Here is a 19,252-nt window from a genome sequence, read left to right as displayed (position 1 = left end):
CCTGCTTTTCACTCAAAGTGGCCTATAATCACCTTCCCTTTTTCTCCCCACAGCCTACACCGTATGAGGTAGGTGGGGCTGAGAGAGCCCTGATATGACTGCTCTGTGAGAGCAGCACTATCAGAGCTGTGACAAGCCCAAGGTCACCCAGCTGGCTGCATGGGAAGATGTGGGGAATCAACCCTGCCTCGCCAGATTGGAAGCTGCCACTCTTAAGCACTATACCCCGCTGGCCCTCCACAGCCCTTCTTCTGCCTTCAGAGACGAAACCCCGAAACTCACAAAGCAGTGGCCTAGGACTTTAAAAGACGTTGCTGAATACTGCTCTGAAGAGTTGGCCACAGTCTCTACACCGAAACACGAGCTCATATTGACCTACAGTTTGAGAAAGAAAGCTTTTTCAGTGAAAAAAAGAATGCCTGATAACACCTTGGAGAGAGTCCAAAGACTACATGCCACTGCGAAGTACTTCCTCAGTTTTCAAGACTCCGAGGCAGAGAAAGGTAGTCATGGGTTCCCGGCAGTCCAAGCCAGCTAAGACAGATCACCTTAGAAGATGTCCTTTGCCTCTGGATGCAGAGAAATTACAGCCTGGTTATAGTTTGGGGACAAAACCTGCTAAGCCATTTCCCTTTCTATATCTTGGCTTTTCACAACCTTACAGCTGTGGACAGAAAATACTTGAAAGTACCATCACCTTCAGATCTCACTTCACCCCCAGCACTTCGCCTCTAAGCAAGATGTTCTCCCCTCCCCACCCCACACAAGTAAGATGTTCTAATCATTTCCCTGTTTTTCCTCCTGCCCAGTGCACATATTTCTTCATATCCTGCTAGATCCGCTTTCTCTCTTGCTAATTCTATGGGGCCTCGTAGGGACCCTTGCCATGTTCCCTCTTTTCATTTTCAGGTTGTTCTCAGGTAGAGAGTGTTGTTTTAAGAGCCACCATGTGTGAATACTAAACATTATCACTACGGACAATTTTATTGCTAAAGGAAGTCGCAGTTAGACGCTTGAGAAGATGTAGCCAGCCTTACATTCTTTGAGGTCTTTGTGTACCCAATAGCAGAGGAAGGCAGACACTATTATGTAGGCTGGTAATTTCTAAGGTAATACCACTGCTAAATAGGATCACCTTTTGGATTTCCCCTCATTTAATCATGACACAGAATTGCATCCACTAGATTCTGCTTTGGTGGGAGAGGGTAGCTGTGTTGGTCTGAAGCGGCAGAACAAAGTTTGACTCTAGGGGCACCTTTAAGATCAATAAATGAAGACGTATTCATACACTGAGCCTCTTGTGGCACAGAGTGGTATGGCAGCAGACATGCAGTCTGAAAGCTCTGCCCATGAGGCTGGGAGTTCGATCCCAGCAGCCGGCTCAGGGTTGACTCAGCCTTCCATGCTTCCGAGGTCGGTAAAATGAGAATCCAGCTTGCTGGGGGGTAAATGGTAATGACTGGGGAAGGCACTGGCAAACCACCCCGTATTGAGTTTGCCAAGAAAACGCTAGAGGGCGTCACCGCAAGGGTCAGACATGACTCAGTGCTTGCACAGGGGATACCTTTACCTTTACCTTTATTCATACACATGAAAGCTTGTACCCAGAATTTTGTCCTGGATTCTGCTTGTTAGAGAAAAAATTGGGGACAAAATTACATCTGTACTCAAGTCAAAAGGAGAAGTTCCATAGAATTAATGGTGACTAGAATCACGTGTTCTAATATTTCTGCGCTCATCAGTGTGAAAGTTTTGAATGAGGTTAGCAGCATTTTTTTAATACACAGATGATGATAATGGGAATATGAAGGTCAACCCAGGCCTTATCTTCCTCCTTCGAAGGTGTTGGCCATACCAGCTGTTGGAATGTGCAAAATCTGTCATGTGTAGGAGCTCACTTAGCAGTGCATAAAGAAAATGGTACAGGAGGAATGCAAGATGTGTATTTCGCATAGTTAGTCTAGGAACTCCCCAATATTTTTCACATAAGCTTGATTGGAGACTTCTTCCCTACCGGTTTCAAGAACAGACAGAATGAAGACAACAGAACAGTTTAGTTAAGTCTCTCCCCCTTTTCCTACACTAGGTTTGTGTCTCTTCTAAATAAAACTATTTTGTACTTTTAATCAGCTTGTTGCTGTCCTCTTTGCATCATTAAATTCTGCCAACTCTTGACTATACTTAGGCATCTCTCTCATTCACTCACTCACTCACTCACTGATGGTAGATGTAAAAGGGATCCCATGAAACTATACCCTAATTGCTTATTATTAAAAGAGAAAACATGGCAGGATATATCAACCAGGCATCCATTATTCTCCTTATTGAGCAAACTTGGATTTGCTCAAAACATCATTTTAAATTGTGGTGGCAATTTAAGAGCGTCCTTTATAGAAAAATAAATAAATGCTTATAAATACCCAATGCCATTTAGACCTTTAGAAAAAGGTTTGCTCGTGGGATGAAACGTAAGTTCTTTGAAGAAAGATGGGTAGGTTACCATCTCTTAAGAGACAGGTGTTATTACAGAATGCTATGTCTATGTTGTGATTTATCTTAATACTGACTTCTGGCCAAGATTTAAAGATTCTGGCTCTGATTTAAATAAAGGTTGCTTGTTTACTTACAGCAAACAGCAGAGTGGCTGCTTCATTGCTGATAAGCAAATGTTTTGAAGCAGATGTCCTGGAGATGAAACAATTTTAGGCTACCTGGATATAGCAGTTAAATTGGTAATGTTGACATGGGTGTACAAGAAGGCTGGGAGTTGTGAGATAGTTAAATTCAAGAAGTTTCCAATGCCTACGAAGTCTTCTCTCTCTCTTGTGCTCTCTCCCCCATGCCAGCACTATACAGCATTGACCACTGAGAGGATCAGAACTCCCAGCTTCCTTTCTCAGGTCTGAAGTCTTATCTTTGTGTCACCTGCTGCCCAGTTCTTGGCCACCAAGGGGAGCATTTACTGCCTGATGCAGCTCTTTTACAATAGCATTTCTGAGTCAGTGGAGGTCTATGTGGTGCAGAGAACCATTGCCAGCATCCAAAGTTATAAAGTACTTATTAAAAAGAATGTTTACATGCATAGTTTTAGCACAGCACCAGATTGAGTGAGAAATCCCAAAAGAGATTGGGTAAAAATCCAAATCCTTCTGTTCCTCTCACTAAACACGCCCTATCAGACGCTCCCCTTTTATCACCTCTCTTTTCCCCATCTACAGACCAAGTCAGGCCAGGTCACACTGGCTCAAAGAACCACTTTTTGGGAGATTATACTTGGAGGCTGTCTAGTCTAAAGTTCTCCAAAACTCAGGTATAAAGAGCAGACTTCCTTTCTGAGGAGTCAGGATCATCAAATGCGATGATTGTGCAAACTGTGGCTAGATATCCCAGGGCTCTTACATTTGACAGCCTTTCTATGGATAACACAAAAGCCCTGAAAACATCTAGCCATTGTAGCATTGCATTTGATGAGGAGTTATAGAACTACTTTGGCAGTGGCTTTAATCCAGTTTAGTTGTTTGTTACAGAGGACTCCGGGGAATGGTAGAGGACAGGAAGGCCTGGAGGATCATTGTCCATGGGGTCGCGATGTGTCGGACACAACAACAACAGCAGCAGCAACAGCAGCAGCAACAACAACAACGTGAATTAAGGCCGATGAGTACCTACTAAATGCTTCCGCCTGTGGGTTGCAGCTCTGAGGAAATCACTATGAGCTGATGCACAACAAGCTTCCCACTGGGGTTACAGTCCATTCAACAAGGGTAATAGCTACATCTATGGTCTTCAGCAGGGACATACTACTCCCAGAAGTATGCAGAGCAACTATCTAGAATCCCACGCTATTTACTAAACCTGTAACAGCTCCAGAGGGTCACTATTTGCTCAGATAGGGAGTTTACTAGTTACAAGCCAAATGACTCATATGTGCCTGGAAATACCTAGAATAGTTCTGTACAAAGACCACATGTGGACTTCGTAACTTGTGAAGATGGCCTTGAATTAGGTATGGTCCTTTTCCCTCTGCTGGCTTCCTGCTACGATCAGAGATACCTGTTTACTTGCCTGGTTGCTAAAAGATACAGAATGTCAGGATGGAGAGAACATGAACAGAATGAAATCAGAGTCCAGTAGCACCTTTAAGATCAACAAAGATTTATTCAAGGCATGAGCTTTCGAGTGTAAGCACTCTTCCTCAGACTATGAACCACCATCATGACAGTGGGAATATAAAGCAAAAGTTAATTCTGGTAAATTAGTAAACTGTGTCACAACATCCAAATACAGCCATATGATAATTCTTTGCCAAAACAGCCAATCAGTATTGCCCTATGGCAGGGGTAGTCAAACTGCGGCAGGGGCTCCTGGGAATTGTAGTCCATGGACATCTGGAGGGCCGCAGTTTGACTACCCCTGCCCTATGGGATCAGCATGAGTCAGCTGCTACATGATAGTACTTTCTACCCTCACCAGGATACTACTAATAAGATCTAAAACGGCAGCCAGCCTCTTCCTTAGGCTGTCCAGAAAAGTTGAGTTGGGCTCCTTCGGCTTATTGCTCCCCAGCGTTCGAGTCAGCCTTCCCGTGAAAATGCCACCTTTAAATGCATTTTCCACGCTTACAGATTAGTTTCCATTGGCCATGTTTCTTTGCATCCACCGCCGATAACAAGCCTTTACTAATTGTCAGATGCATGAAAGGGCTACTCTCGCCCAGTTTGCATGATAATTAAAAGTCCACCGCACTTTAACAATTTATATAATTAGGGCTTGTTCACCTGATTATATTTTGTGTCCAGTGCTCCATGGCTCCTTCTTGGTTTTTTAGATAATCACATGGTGTGTGACCCCAAGTGAACTCTTGATTGCTGCAGCTCAGTAGAATCCAGGAACAAAAATGATGGTTGAAGCAATCAGTGGCTGCAGAATTTAGGAATTAGCTGGTTTGGAAAACAAATGTATAAAGTTGTAATGATAGTTGTATTACAAATCGAGCACCATCTCCCCTAGAAGTTCTTCTCCTCCTTGGAAAGTTAAAATGAGATTAAATACATGTATGACCAGCGTTCAGCACACCAAGTATGGAAAGGCAATTGACATTCTTTAAGAACTTTGACTCATGTGCTAAAGGGGGGGGGTTGGAATTCATATCAACTGCCATCTTGTTAATTGTATTAAGGGGTGCTTTTAGGGGCTAAACTGTGTTTTTTTTCTTATTGTAAACCACTGCGAGTCAACTGAGAGCAGCGGTATATAAATATAAATATAAATAAATAAATGAGGTTAACTTCCCTGCTGTCAATACAATTGTCTGTCATTGCTGCGAAACCATATACTTGCTCGGTCATTCCAGAGAAAGAAGCTGTTTAATGTTAACCTACGAACTGTGATCAGATCACTCAACAAAACAGTCAGTGTGTATCTTCTCTATTTGGGTCAATTCCTTTGCAAATGTTGGGGCTTGTAATGCTAGTGCACATGTTTGGATGGTGTCACATGCTTGCATATTATCATGTTGCACACTGGGGACCATTGCATATCTAACCCATAGTATCAGCCAGGGGTCCAAACTCAGCTCATATGCTAACCTGAAAAAACTGTTCTTTGTAAATCTGATATCTATATGCAAATGTACATGGAAAACTGGCGAAAATTCAAGAAGAAAGCCATATCTCTGCACAGAGTACAAGGCATGGGGGGGGGGGGGACTCTCCAGAATGTAGGTGTCAAAGCAATCGCTCAGCCAAGCATATCTAAATTCTTGTTTACTTTCTTCCGCAGCTCCCAGTAGGCAACCCACAGAGACCATCTTCAGTCTGTGTTTCAGACGTACCTCTCATGCCTTCTGAGTGCTTTTGCAGTAACATTTTTTTTATTTTTTATTTTTTTTGGTTTCCCATCCCAAGTTCTTTTTTATTATTATTATCATTTTTATTATTATTTATTCTTATAAAAAGCATTTGCAGAAAGGTAAAGGCAAAAAAAAAAAAAAGCAACCAGCTGATAAGTATCGTCAGTACACGTATATCATACTTAGTGTAGTCTGATATTATCTCAAGAGATATATAGTCAGTTCCCATTACATATTGGTCCTAATCTAACAGTTACTGCTGTCTTTCTTAAGAAAGCCCAGATAATCACTCCACTAACATTTTATTTGACCACACTGCAGTGATTGCTGCTGCTGTAGTCATTTATGTTGTGATAATGACCATCTTTCATATTACGCGATGCAGTATTTAAGGAGCATTCCACCAGCCCAGGGCCAGAGCTGAAAGGAGCATGGTAAAGGGCTGATGTGGAAGGGCGTAAGTGTAGTAGAACTTGTGCCACTGTACAGCCATGTTCAGTAGGGGTCAGGTAGACCAGTGGTCCCCAACCTCCGGTTCGGGGATTGGTACCAGTCCGTGGATCAGTTGGTACCGGGCCGCGGCTCCTCCTCATCCTCCTCCCTGGCTACTGCCTTGGGGGCTGCCCTGCCACTCTGCTGCCAGCTCACCTTTGGTGCTCTCCAACGGCCACCATGGCTGGGGCTACCCTGCACAGCTGCTGCTAGCAGCACCCCCCCAGTGGGCAGAGGGAAGTCAGGGGTGCCAGCGGGAAAGCAAGTGGAGCAGGGGCTCAGGCAGTGGCAACGCCCCTCGGCAAAAGACTACCCCCCCCCGGGCCTCACTAAAATTGTCAAGCGTTGACTGGTCCCTGGTGATAAAAAGGTTGGGGACGACTGAAGTAGACCTTCCACCCTTTGGGGATGTTACATCTAGAGACTTCCAGTTTTACAGCAGTTCCCATATCTGCACTAGACAAATACCAGGAACAGACACCAGGAAATGGGAACTGTCACTGCAGTGATTGAATCTCTGGGGGGGAGGTCTCATGCCATTAATGAAATGACTTACCAGAACAAGCCCCTCCAGTTTGGACTGTATTTCAGGAAAGGATCATGCTGTCCTCTCATCCCAGAGATTAAATTAATCCTTTTGGCTATTACCTTTTGGTCTTTCCTCCCATCTTCGTGGGTAGCTACTCAATTTGTTTAATGTAAACGTACAGTTTCTAAAATGCACATGCACCCGACTGATTCATGCCTACTGTAGCTTCCTTTTGAGCCTCTTCCCTGACTGCTTAAGCCCTCCCCCCCAACCCCTTCGTTTCAGCCTGGAGCAGATGGTTATATAGACTGAAAAGGAGAGCACCGGGCTGTCTCATCTTATACAGTAATCCAGGCTGTGTGTTGTTCAGGATGTTACACATGTGCTGAGAAGGCAATTAGCCTGAGAGACAGTGAGTTTCCAGATACCACCAATGAACCCTGTTTCTCGAGGGCAGTTCACACATTACGAGTTCTGGTGACTTGATTAGCCCTCACCTGGGTAACTCAGGCAAACACAATCCCATCAGAGCTCAGGAACTAAGCAGGGTTGAGCTAGGCTAGTATTCAGGGGGGAGACCGCTAAAGGACAGGAAATTGCATACCACTTCTGAACATCCCTTGCCAGACAAGCCTCACATCTTCTGGCTACATTAGTAAAAGTAAAGGTATCCCCTGTGCAAGTACAAGTCATGTCTGACCCTTGGGGTGACGCCCCCTAGAGTTTTCATGGCAGACTCAATACGGGGTGGTTTGCCAGTGCCTTCCCCAGTCCTTACCGTTTACCCCCCAGCAAGCTGGATGCTCATTTTACCGACCTCGGAAGGATGGAAGGCTGAGTCAACCTTGAGCCGGCTGCTGGGATTGAACTCCCAGCCTCATGGGAGTTCTGGCTACATTACACAGGCCATATGAGAAATTCAAAAGAAATTTTGGCTAAACATCTGGAAGAAGTTCTTGACAGAGTGGTTCCTGGGTGGAACAGGAGGTGGTGGGTTCTCCTTCTTTGGAAGTTCTTGAGCAGAACTTCCATCTGACAGAAATGCTGATTCTGTGAACTTGAGCAGATTGTGAGCAGGTGGGCAGAAGGGATTGTATCAGTGCTTGGCTCTTGTGGCCCTTTCTTGCATTCTCAGGGAAATGCTGATCGCCACTTTGGGTTCAGGAGGTTAATTTCCTCCAGGCGAGACTGGCCAGGGATTCTGTATTTTGGGGGGGGGGGGAAGGGGCATCATCTGGGCATGGAATTGGGGTCACTGTGGGTGGGCAGGTAGTTGTGAATTTCCTACATTATGCAGGGGGTTGGACTACATGACCCTGGGGTCCCTTCCAACTCTATGAGTCTATGATTCTAAATATCAGTATTGCTGCTCCAATGCAAGAAGGGCTACCAACTTCATGCCTGTTCATGAGTGGGGAGGAGCTGGCATCAGAGAAAGCAGAGTTGGAAACTGTTAAAGGCATGATATTGAAATCCAAAGTTTCAACTAAATAGACGGACCTCTCCTGCTTTGTTACAGAGGGTAGCCATGTTGGTGAGCAGTAGAAGAGCTGGATTCAAGTTCAGTGACATCATAGCGACCAATGACATTTCTGGGGACTCAGTGACCCACCTTCTCTTCACCAGATACAAAGTTTCTGCTTGGAAACTATGGTGCAAAAACAACTGCCAGCTACAGGAGCAAATACAGCTACAGATATAAAAACCAACTCCTTTATTATGTGAGAAATGGTTAATTATTTAATACCAGAACAAGCCCCTCCAGAACAAGCCCCTCCAGGAGAAGACCATTATTGACAAATGTCAACGATAAGATCCTGCAAGCTAGGCACAAGAGGGAGGAGAGGTGTGCCAGGTATTGTCCCTCAACACGACCTATCAAGGTTTTTAAGGAGCAGGGAGACTGACCCTGAGCTTCTTGGAGGTAGGATAAAAACAGGATAAAATGATGGGCATACGTGGACAAAAACGTAATAGATAAACAATGTAATGTGTTCTTTGTGATTAAATAGCAAAATGAATCGCACTTTCCCAATCATTTCTGCAAAGCCATGAATGCGGGGATAAATAGTCTGAAATAAATAGTCCCATAAATGAATAGTCCCATAAATAGTCTGAAATCTCGACCCGGAGCCCCACCCCACCCTCTCCCTCTCCCTCGCTGATCCCCTGCCAGCCACTCCAATATCTGGGTCATTACAGTGACAAGATATACGATGCATTATTGATCATTGGCCTGTTTTTGAGACAGCAAGCCTGGAGACAGTGCATCCAACTGTGAAAGAGAGTTCATGCAAAGCTTACATCAAATCCCAATATCTTCATGAAAGAAAGTAGGGTAAGGGGTTGGTTTTGTTTCTGTGTAAGCAAGGATTTAAGCAGCGGTCTTTGGCTCTGAATTCTGACAGTTATATACCAACAGAGAGCCCTATGAAATCTGCTGTGCAAATAAGTTCAATATACATTAGGCCACCATGCACCAATAATTGTGAGGGTACCAAGTCTTAACTGGCTTGGTGGTGATGGTGATGGCCATGGCACAAACTGCATCTTAAATGTATTCACTATGGCTATATGATGGAAAGTTCAAGGTGACTGCAAAACACAACAGATTCAGAGGACTGAAGCCACAGAGCAGAGTACAACTCCAGGGGTACCTTTAAGACCCCAAAAGTGTTATTCAAGGTATAAGCTTTTGTGTGCATGCACACTTCTTCAGATACCTTGAAATGGAGGCTACAAGTCCATACAAATAGAATAATAGAATCATAGAGCTGGAAGAGGGCATACAGGCCACCTAGTCCAACCCCCTGCTCAATAGGTAGAGGGTGAGAAGCAAATTAGCAGAATAAAAGCATAAGCATTTAAAAAAGTGGTCTTTGCATCTGCTATTATAGTTGTGTTAATTTGCTGCTCACTGCATCTGCTGTTATAATTGTGCTGATTTGCTGCTCACCTATATGTGTACTGTTTGGAAAATTATTCCTTGAATAAGACTTTGTTGGTCTTAAAGGTGCCTCAGGACTTGACTATTGTTCGGTTGGAAATAGTAGTTGTTCTGTGCCTGGCTGTGATTTCATCAAGAGCTAGAACAGAGATAAGGATCTTCAGGATGCTACATTCTTAGCTGCAAACATTTTTGGCAGGGAAACATACTGTGCTTGACAGTCGGGATCCTGTATGACAGGGGTAATCAACCTGTGGTCCTCCAGATGTCCATGGACTACCATTCCCATGAGCCCCTGCCAGCGTTTGCTGGCAGGGGCTCATGGGAATTGTAGTCCATGGACATCTGGAGGACCACAGGTTGACTACCCCTGATGTCTGAGATGATCTTTAGATATTTTTGACTGTGCTGAACAACTGAAAGAGCTTTGGGGCTATGGTGGTGGAGTTTCATTTCCCTCCATGTTGGGGGCACTTTTGCACCATGGAATAAGTGAAATGAATTCCTCACTAGAGTCCCTGGCTCGTCAGGTAATTAACTAATTTTAGGTGGAGGAGAATACAGACCCAGAAAGGTTTCATGAAAGGTTTTATTTGGCTAAATGCAACTGACTAAAAGCAAACCAGTAGAGGTAAGATTTCCCCAGACTTTTTATTCCTAAATGGCTACCTGACAGGGATTGTTGTTTAGGGGCAAGGGAAGCAAAAGTCAAAAGAAGAATGTAGCAAGGCATTCAGTTAAGGACTTTTGCTCAAAAAGGCTCTCAGGTTATGTCCATCTCACTGCTCTGGCCTGTAAATCACTTAATGTGTTATAAAATTCCCTAGGTTGTCTCTAATGGATGGTTTTCAGATTATAAATTGAAGTTAAATGTTTTCCCCCAGCATAAAACCTTCAAGAACACATTGTGTGGATGTGGTTTCTCACCTTTAAACCATTTGACCTCTGGAAATTTCAAGAAGAGAGTGACATAAACGTATAGGAAAAAAGCAAAGGGCAATCTCTGCAATATATAACCCCATCCCATTTGGACATTATAGACAACTTTCACTGAACCTACCCTTTTCAGTTCATGAGGACATCTGTTTCAGAGACAAATTGGATATTTTATTTTATTTATTTTATTTATTTTTGATATCTATGCCCTGCATCTTCAATTTTTAAAAAATCTCAAAAATCATTTTCAAGAAACAGTGACATGCCACAAAAAATTATGTCAATTGTAAAAAAAAAAGGTTCTGAATCTGACCTGCCTTCAAACTAAAGCTTCTTCAGGTGGAGGACCTTGGTGTGACCCAATCTAGAGGTGACCAGATTAACTGCCGTCTAGATCGCAGAAGAAATAGAACTTCTTCTTCTAGTTTGAAGGTCTGTAATGCTGCAAAGCAGAAGAAGATGAGGTTGATATACCCCACTTTTCTTTGCCTTCAGGAGCCTCTAATGGCTTGCAATCACCTTCTCGTCCTCTCCCCCACAACAGGCACCTTGTGAGGTAAGTGGGGCTGAGAGAGTTCTGAGAGAACTGTGACTGGCCCAAGGTCATCCAGCAGCTTCATGTGTCTCAAAACAGCCTACAATGGCCTCCCTTCCTCTCTCCACAACAGGCACCTTGTGAGGTACGTGGGGCTGAGAGAGTTCTGAGAGAACTGTGACTGGCCCAAGGTCATCCAGCAGCTTCATGTGTCTCAAAACAGCCTACAATGGCCTCCCTTCCTCTCTCCACAACAGGCACCTTGTGAGGTACGTGGGGCTGAGAGAGTTCTGAGAGAACTGTGACTGGCTCAAGGTCATCCAGCAGCTTCATGTGTTTCAAAGCAGCCTACAATTGACAATTGCCTTCCCTTCCTCTCCCCACAGCAGGGACCTTGTGAGGTAGGTGGGGTTGAGAGAATTCTGAAAGAACTGTGACTGGCCCAAGGTCACCCAGCAGGCTTCATGTGGAGGAAACATGGTTCTTCAGATTAAAGATTGCCGCCCTTAACCACTACCCCATGCTGGTTCTCAATATATCTGAAGTATATTGAAGAAAGAATAAAAGCTGCTACCTGAAGAGAAATTCAAGCTCCAATTTAGCAAGAAATTTAGTGTCCCCTGGAGATGAGTTTCCATACTGACTTTGGTGGCCAGTTTTATATCTAGTGTTCTCTGGGGTTCTCCAGAACAGAAAGATAAATATCTGAAGAAGCACATCACAACTTTTTGTGGCAATATTCTTCCAAATATATCTATGTCAAGGGTTGTTGTTGTTGTTTTTTAGCTTGCTACCTGACAGGCATTAAATCCATCCCCAGTTATTTCTTACCTTAAATCATAAATGCCTGGTGGGGGGCGGGGGGAATCCTTTAAAATGTCTGTTCTTTCACTCATTTACAACTGGGCCGATTTCCCAGACAACTGGTGTAAGAAGCACTGAATCACATCTTCTGGAAGCTGATGTTATATAGTAAATGGACCTCCAGGTTGCTTTTCTGCTGTCCCTCCCAAAGCTTTGAGGTTAATGCTGGCCTTTAGTTGAGCCTGGCCCTGTTTCTGCAATTCCGGCACTGATCCAGCTGGTACACCTGCACACCGCATCAGGGAACGTCAGCCCTGTGCACCAACAAAACCACACCATCACGTTTTATTCATTGAGGCCAACTCAAAGGACACAAATCAGGGTTCTCCACCACTCTTCTTCAGGCTGATGGGGGGGGGGGAGGAGTTGGGAGTGAGGGGGAAAAGAGGAGAGGTCTCCAGTTGTGATCTGAAGATCTTGTGTTGTCAGCATGCACTGTGAGATGCTGAGTGTGGGCGCCAGTTTTTAATGCTTGCATAAGACTACAAAAACCCTACTGGATTGGACCAGTGCTCTGTCTAGTTCAGCATCCTGCCTTGCCCAGTGGCCAGCCAGCAGGGGGTTGGACTAGATGGCCTGTATGGCCCCTTCCAACTCTATGATTCTATGATTGTATGAAAATGTAAAAGAGCTTGAACCTGTGGGGGATCAGGAAGCAGCACCCCTGAAAGTACAAAGGCATCCCTGCCTGTGAGCTTTGGGTGTAAGGTTTTTTTTAAAAAAAAGAGGAGGATAGGGGATATCTCAAGGTGAAACAGGAAACTTATGCACCTGTTTCTTCTTTCTTTTTTTTGACAGGAAGAGAATGCTGAAGGGTTTTCAGAAGTGGCAGCATTCATCCATGAGAAGCTGGATCCAAATTGGTGCATGTACTCGCAGTCTAACTTTCTTTGAAGATTCAGAGGATGAAAGCACAAGTGATGATGAGGGAGGAGGAGGAGGAGGAGAAGGAGGAGGAGAGGAAGAACAGAAGGAGATTATTCCAGGGTTGATAGAGACCGTGAGATCTTGAAACAAGCAAAAGAACCAACCCCGTCTTATGTGCAATCCCCAGAGCCTTTGAGGGAGACTGGTTCCGCCAAGGACAGAGAAGAGACATGCCCCTGCATTCAGGCTTTATTCCCGATGTAAGTGTGGCAGAAAGACCTTGGTGTGTAAATGTGACAGAACAAAATTTGAGCTGAAAAGGGTTTTTCTTGTAAACCAGGCTCTGTCTTTCCCTGCTGACTTTCTGGTGCTGGACCCAATTGGACTTCTTGCAGGGACCCAATTGGACTTCTTGCAGGGGCTGGCTCTGGAAGCGACAGGTGGGGAATCGCTGGCTTCTAGGAACCCTGATGGTGATTGCCCAGCAAAAAAAAAAAAACATTGGTTGTGCAGAAAATCCTTTCTGATCCTTCCTAGTGGGCATAGGATTTTGGAAATATCTGTTTTGCATTATTCTTATCGTGATTTGCATGTCACCTTAAGGTAAATCTTTTGTGCTGTAAAAAACCAAGCACACAGATAAAGCCCTAAAGCTCATCCTGCTTTAGAGACAGCACACAAGCCATTAGTATAATAAAGAAGCAACCACTTTAACAACAGCATGAAACCGTGCTCTGTCTTTTAGAGAACCCCTCGCTTCTGCAAAAGGACAGATGAACACATGAAGCTGTCTTATACAGAATCAGATCTTTGGTCCATCAAAGTCAGTACAGGCTAGCATGCTCCACAGTATAGATCTTTCGCATTACCTGCTACCTGGTCCTTTTATCTAATGATGCTAAAGGCTGAATCTGAGACCTTCTGTATGCCGAGCCCCTCCCCCTGTGTTAGTATGCTCCTTTCCTATGTCATAAAGGTAATATTGGTATCCCTAGGACATATAAAAGAAGCCCGCTTCATCCCATCCAGCAACTGAACCATGTCATTGACTACTCCCAACATGACCCAGAGCTTCTGGCATGACTTTCATGTGCTGGAAAGAAGCTTCATGCAAGAGAATCTAGCCCCAAGCAGAGCGGGTTCTCGATTTTGATCAGTGTGCAAAAGCAATGGAAAGAGTTTGCAATTTGGAGAAGAGTCCGCTTAACCTGTCTAAATTTTTTATTCAGTTGACAATGCGTTCCGCAGCTGGTATTCTCTTTGACCTGGTGATCTATCACTGCCCATTAAACAGGAGTTAAGCTATGAAAAATAGCTGTGGTTACTCCTGGGCCCATGAAGGCCCCACCCCCCACACTGAAGAAATTCGTGCTAACATATGCAGACATGAACTTCCAGAAGCAAAATGAATATGTAGACATGGCTTCAAAGGTCCACCTAACTGTGATAATGGACTGTTGATCCCTCCTTCATGAGCAGCAAATATAGTACGTTCCATATATTTTATATGTTGCTTTAGCAAGTGTGAACGTTTATCATTTTTACTAACTAAACAGCTTATCTGTAGCAGCCTAGTCTCCCAGACCTCTCCAATGACAGTCCTGACAATGCCCAAGGGATCTCACATCTGATGAATCTGCCAAACCTAGAAGGGCAGCGTCCCCTTGACCCTGCTGGAGAAGGCTTACCAGAGTGCTTACCATGAAGTGGCAGCCCAGTTGGGAGAAGAGATTGAAAGCTCTGAAAGCTCTGAAGAGATTGAAACCACTGAAAGCTCTTGGTTCACTTTGAGGTCCCCTCTGGAGAAGGCAGAAAGATTAAATCAAAGCCACAGATGGACCTTTTTTGTTGTTGCTGTTGAACTGAGTACCCCAATGTGCTTAATAATAATCATAGAATCATAGAGTTGGAAGGGGCCATGCAGGCCATCTAGTCCAACCCCCTGCTCAATGCAGGATCAGCCCTAAGCATCCTAAAGCATCCAAGAAAAGTGTGCATCCAACCTTTGCTTGAAGACTGCCAGTGAGGGGGAGCTCACTAATAATATTTAATAATAAGAATTATAATATTAAGTATATATAATATGAATATAGCAATAGATTATTAATCTATAATATGAATAATAATAATAATAATATAGAGCCAGCTTGGTGTAGCAATTAAGCACAGCGGGAGAACTGGATTTGATTGGGAGAACTGGATTTGATTGGGAGAACTGGATTTGATTCCCCACTCTGTCTCCACATGCAGTCAGCTGGGTGACCTTGGGATAGTCACAGTTCCTGATAGTGTTCACATAGAGCTCTCTCAACCTCACCTACCTTAGTAGTTAGTTGTGGAGAGAGAAAGGGAAGGCGATTTTAAGATGCTTTGAGACTCCTTTAGGTAGTGAAAAGCAGAGCAGAAAAAACAACCCTTCTTCAAATCTTTTATTATTATAGAATATTTAAATATTGAATAAGAATAATAATGCTATCAAGTCAATGGAATTTATGCCAAACTGCAAAATCAAAGATAAAATAATTATGTGAGCTGTGAGAAACTAGCGTTGGATCTAATAGAAATCAAAGCCATGGGCTGCTGGCTGGTTGCTAGCAGCTGTTAGCAAATGAGCACTGAGAGAGGAAGTGAGACTACAAGCCTCAGCCAATCAACACAGAGACAGGAAGTGAGATCAGAAGCCTCAGCCAATCAACACTGAAGCAGGAAATGAGATCACAAGCATCAGCCAATCAACACTGACTCGGATTTTTAATTCATTCTTTTAGAACATTTAGTTTTTGTAAAACATATAGCCTTTTCTATGCTATTCAAATAGAGCTGGAAATATTGTCTGAAACATCATTATAGTCAACTTACTATATTTTTATTGCCTGAAACAGTGGGACAAGGAGATTCCAAATGCCTAACTTGTGACAGTGAAGAAGAGTGACAAGTGGAGTGGCTTTTGATGACCAGAAAATGTTTCTTTAATAAATATCCACGGTGGCCATTGAGCTAGGGCACAATTTACATACTCAGGTTACTCTGGAGAAGTAGCATGGGACTGCAATGGAGCTTGGGTGAGAGAGAAACAAGAAGTCTATGTTTTGTTAACAGACAAAAGGAGGTATGAAGTAAATGTTGCCTACTTTGAAGGAACAGACACCCAAGTGTGGTTGGAAGGCTAAGCAGATATAGGAATTTGGTACCTTCAGTCCACAGCGAACAAAAGGAGGAATATAAACATAACCAATAAATAATGATTCTATAGACGAGCACTATAGATCTGGATGACTGACTCCTTCTACATACCTGATTTGTGTATTTGTGAACAAAGAAAACGCCATCAATCAGCAGTGAACCAAGAGCTGCACTGACATAGAACACCACCTGTTGGACTGTGCTAATTAGTAACACCTTCACACCAAGCCTCTGGGAGGCCAGACCATGTTTATTACCTCGGAATCTGGAATGGTTCCAGGCCAGGATTTGCTACAGCTCACTCTACTTGTTTTGATCAAGGAGAAGCGTTATGAAGGACTCTGGTGGCTCCTTCTTTCTTTTTCTCTGCTTTGTTCTGTTGTGTTCTGAATATAGTTTGCTTATGTGTGGAGACCCCTAACATATCCCTGAGTGACGGCATCTTATAATGATCCAGAACCTATGCACTAGGCAACTAGGTAACTATTGTTACATTCCTTTTGTTCTTACTGCCCTTGACTGTTCAAGGACATACTTCTCTGATGCCATTGTTTATTTCAAAATGGGAAGCACAATCAGCCTCAACTAATGTTTTATTTTTTCCCCCCATGAGACATCTGCATAATGATTGCATAACAACATTGGGCACATGCTACCATGTGCAGGCATACAGGTGTTTGTCCGTACTGTTTCTAGCAGTTGACAGCACAGAAGAGCAACAGCAAAGTATCTGAATTAGTAATTGAGCCTAGTCACATGGACACACAAATCCCTCTTATATTGAGAAGGAAGACTTGCCTACCAAGCCAGGTATTTCCTCCTCTGACTGGCAACAGTTCTCCAAGTTCTGAAGTGGAGGTCTTTTCCGTTATCTGCTACCGGATCCTTTTATTAAACAGGGAGGTTGGGTATTTAACCTGAGATCTTCTCCATGCAAAGCAGAACCTCTGCCACTGAACCACTGCTTCACCTCGTCTGGATTTCTAATTCCTGAAAGAGGCCAAACGTATTGTCTTGCATAGGAGGAATGTGTTAATGAGTTTTTTTTCTGCTTCCAGTTTACTGCTGGAGTGCTAAATCAATAGCATGGAAAAGTGTCACACATGTTCACGTCTCTACCCAAAAGGTGTCAAGAGAAGAGCCCCTGGGAAAGGATTTTAGATGGAGCTCTTTAGCAACATTACTCCTACGTGAATCCTGTGCCAATTTTATTTACTGAAGCAAGCAGAAGAAATGTGGCTGGTTTGGCTGACCTAAGTTTTAATGCTACAATGAAACAGAAGTGGTCCCATGGCATCTTAAAGACTTTTGCTATAAAACAATGTATGAGAAATGTGCCTGCATAAATTGTTCCTATTGAAACAATAGGGTACATTGGTAGAGGTATTGCATCATAGAATCATAGAATCGTAGAGTTGGAAGGGGCCATACAGGCCACCTAGTCCAACCCCCTGCTCAATGCAGGATAAGCCCAAAGCATATCATATTACAGCTTTATCCCATTTTTACCTCAGGAGTTCAGGGTGCATCAAAGAGTTCCCTCGCTTTGATTTTAACCTCATACCAATCCTGCAAGTAGGATTGTCAACCTCCAGTTGGTGGCTGGAGGTCTCCTAGGATGACAACTGATTTCCAGATGACAGAGGTCAATTCCCTCGGAGAAAATGGCTGCCTTCGAAGGCGGAGTCTATGGGATTATATTCCACTGAAGTCCTTCCCTTCCCCAAACCCTACCCTCATCAGGCTCTACCCCCAAAATCTCCAGGTATTTCCCAACCTGGAACTAGGTCCCAATCTAAGATGTAAATTAGGCTAAGAGAGAATTATCCAACAATCACCCAGTGAGTTTCATGGATGAATGAGGTTTGAACCAGAGGTTCTAGTCTGACACTTTGACTATAACACCACTGTAACAACTCCACAGCATCTGCTACCAGAACAGAACTTTATTAGACCATAAGCAAAGCCTGGTCTGGACCCTACTAGGCTATAACAAGCCGTAGCCAGCAACCAGCAAAACAAGTGAAGTGAAACTAAAGCATGGGCTTTTTTCCTTAAGGGAACCTGTTAAGTATACCTTACAATATAGGAACATCAACAAATTTGCAACTGCCCACATTATAAAAACCATACTCATCCACTCTGGTTTATATGTTACCATTGGTAGTAAATTCATGCTGTTCCTAACCATTTCTTGCCCATTGTACTTTCTGTAAACTTGAATCTAATCCTAGGCTTTTAAGTTCCTAGTTAACATTTCTGAATGCCGCATTAGAATTCCCAATAGATGTAGCTGTACATTGTTATGATGTATAGTGATATCTTATAAATGCCTTCTATCAAATGCATCAGAAACAGCAGCTTTAATTGACATGCTCTGGTTCATTTATGTATATATCCCATTATGCAAGGTTAGGAACTTGTTAAACTTGGTAACAGTTGTTTTTTCAAAGTGCAGTTTTAATCTAGAGCGTAGCTGGAAGCTCAATAAAGTACCAATGTGTGATTAAGTGCTATCATCTGATCTAGCCCCTCTGGGGCTAGAAATAAATCCATGCCTGTCTGTTGGACTGATAGCTTTTTGGACAAAGAGATCATTTGTATGAATTGTTCCAAATCTGCAAAAAGATGATTATGAGTGCCTACTATACACATCCAGCATGGCATTAAAAACAACCTTTCAGGACTCAATCTGTTATTAAGCCTATTTGAACACCACTTTTAATATAACACTGTGTGGCTACAAATTGTGGGAAAGCAGGGGGTTATGACATCACAGCTCTCTACAGATAGGACTCACACTCAGCTGATGTATTCTTAGTATGCCCAAGCAAGGGGTTGAGTTATTCCACCTATTTCCTATCTATTGCCCAGTCCTTGACAACATGAAAAATGTGGGGTGTCAGTGGCTTGGTATAAGAACCAAGCTGAACTGAAGCCAGTGAGCTTCTGTTTCAAACATGGCTTATATTTGCAAACCGGTGTGCCTATCACACGTGTACATTTTAAGACATACATTTACACATACTGAAGCAGCAAGACACTGGT

This window comes from Paroedura picta, chromosome 10 (genome assembly GCF_049243985.1).
Source record: "Paroedura picta isolate Pp20150507F chromosome 10, Ppicta_v3.0, whole genome shotgun sequence".
NCBI lineage: Eukaryota > Metazoa > Chordata > Lepidosauria > Squamata > Gekkonidae > Paroedura > Paroedura picta.
Note: the sequence above shows the minus strand (reverse complement) of the source record.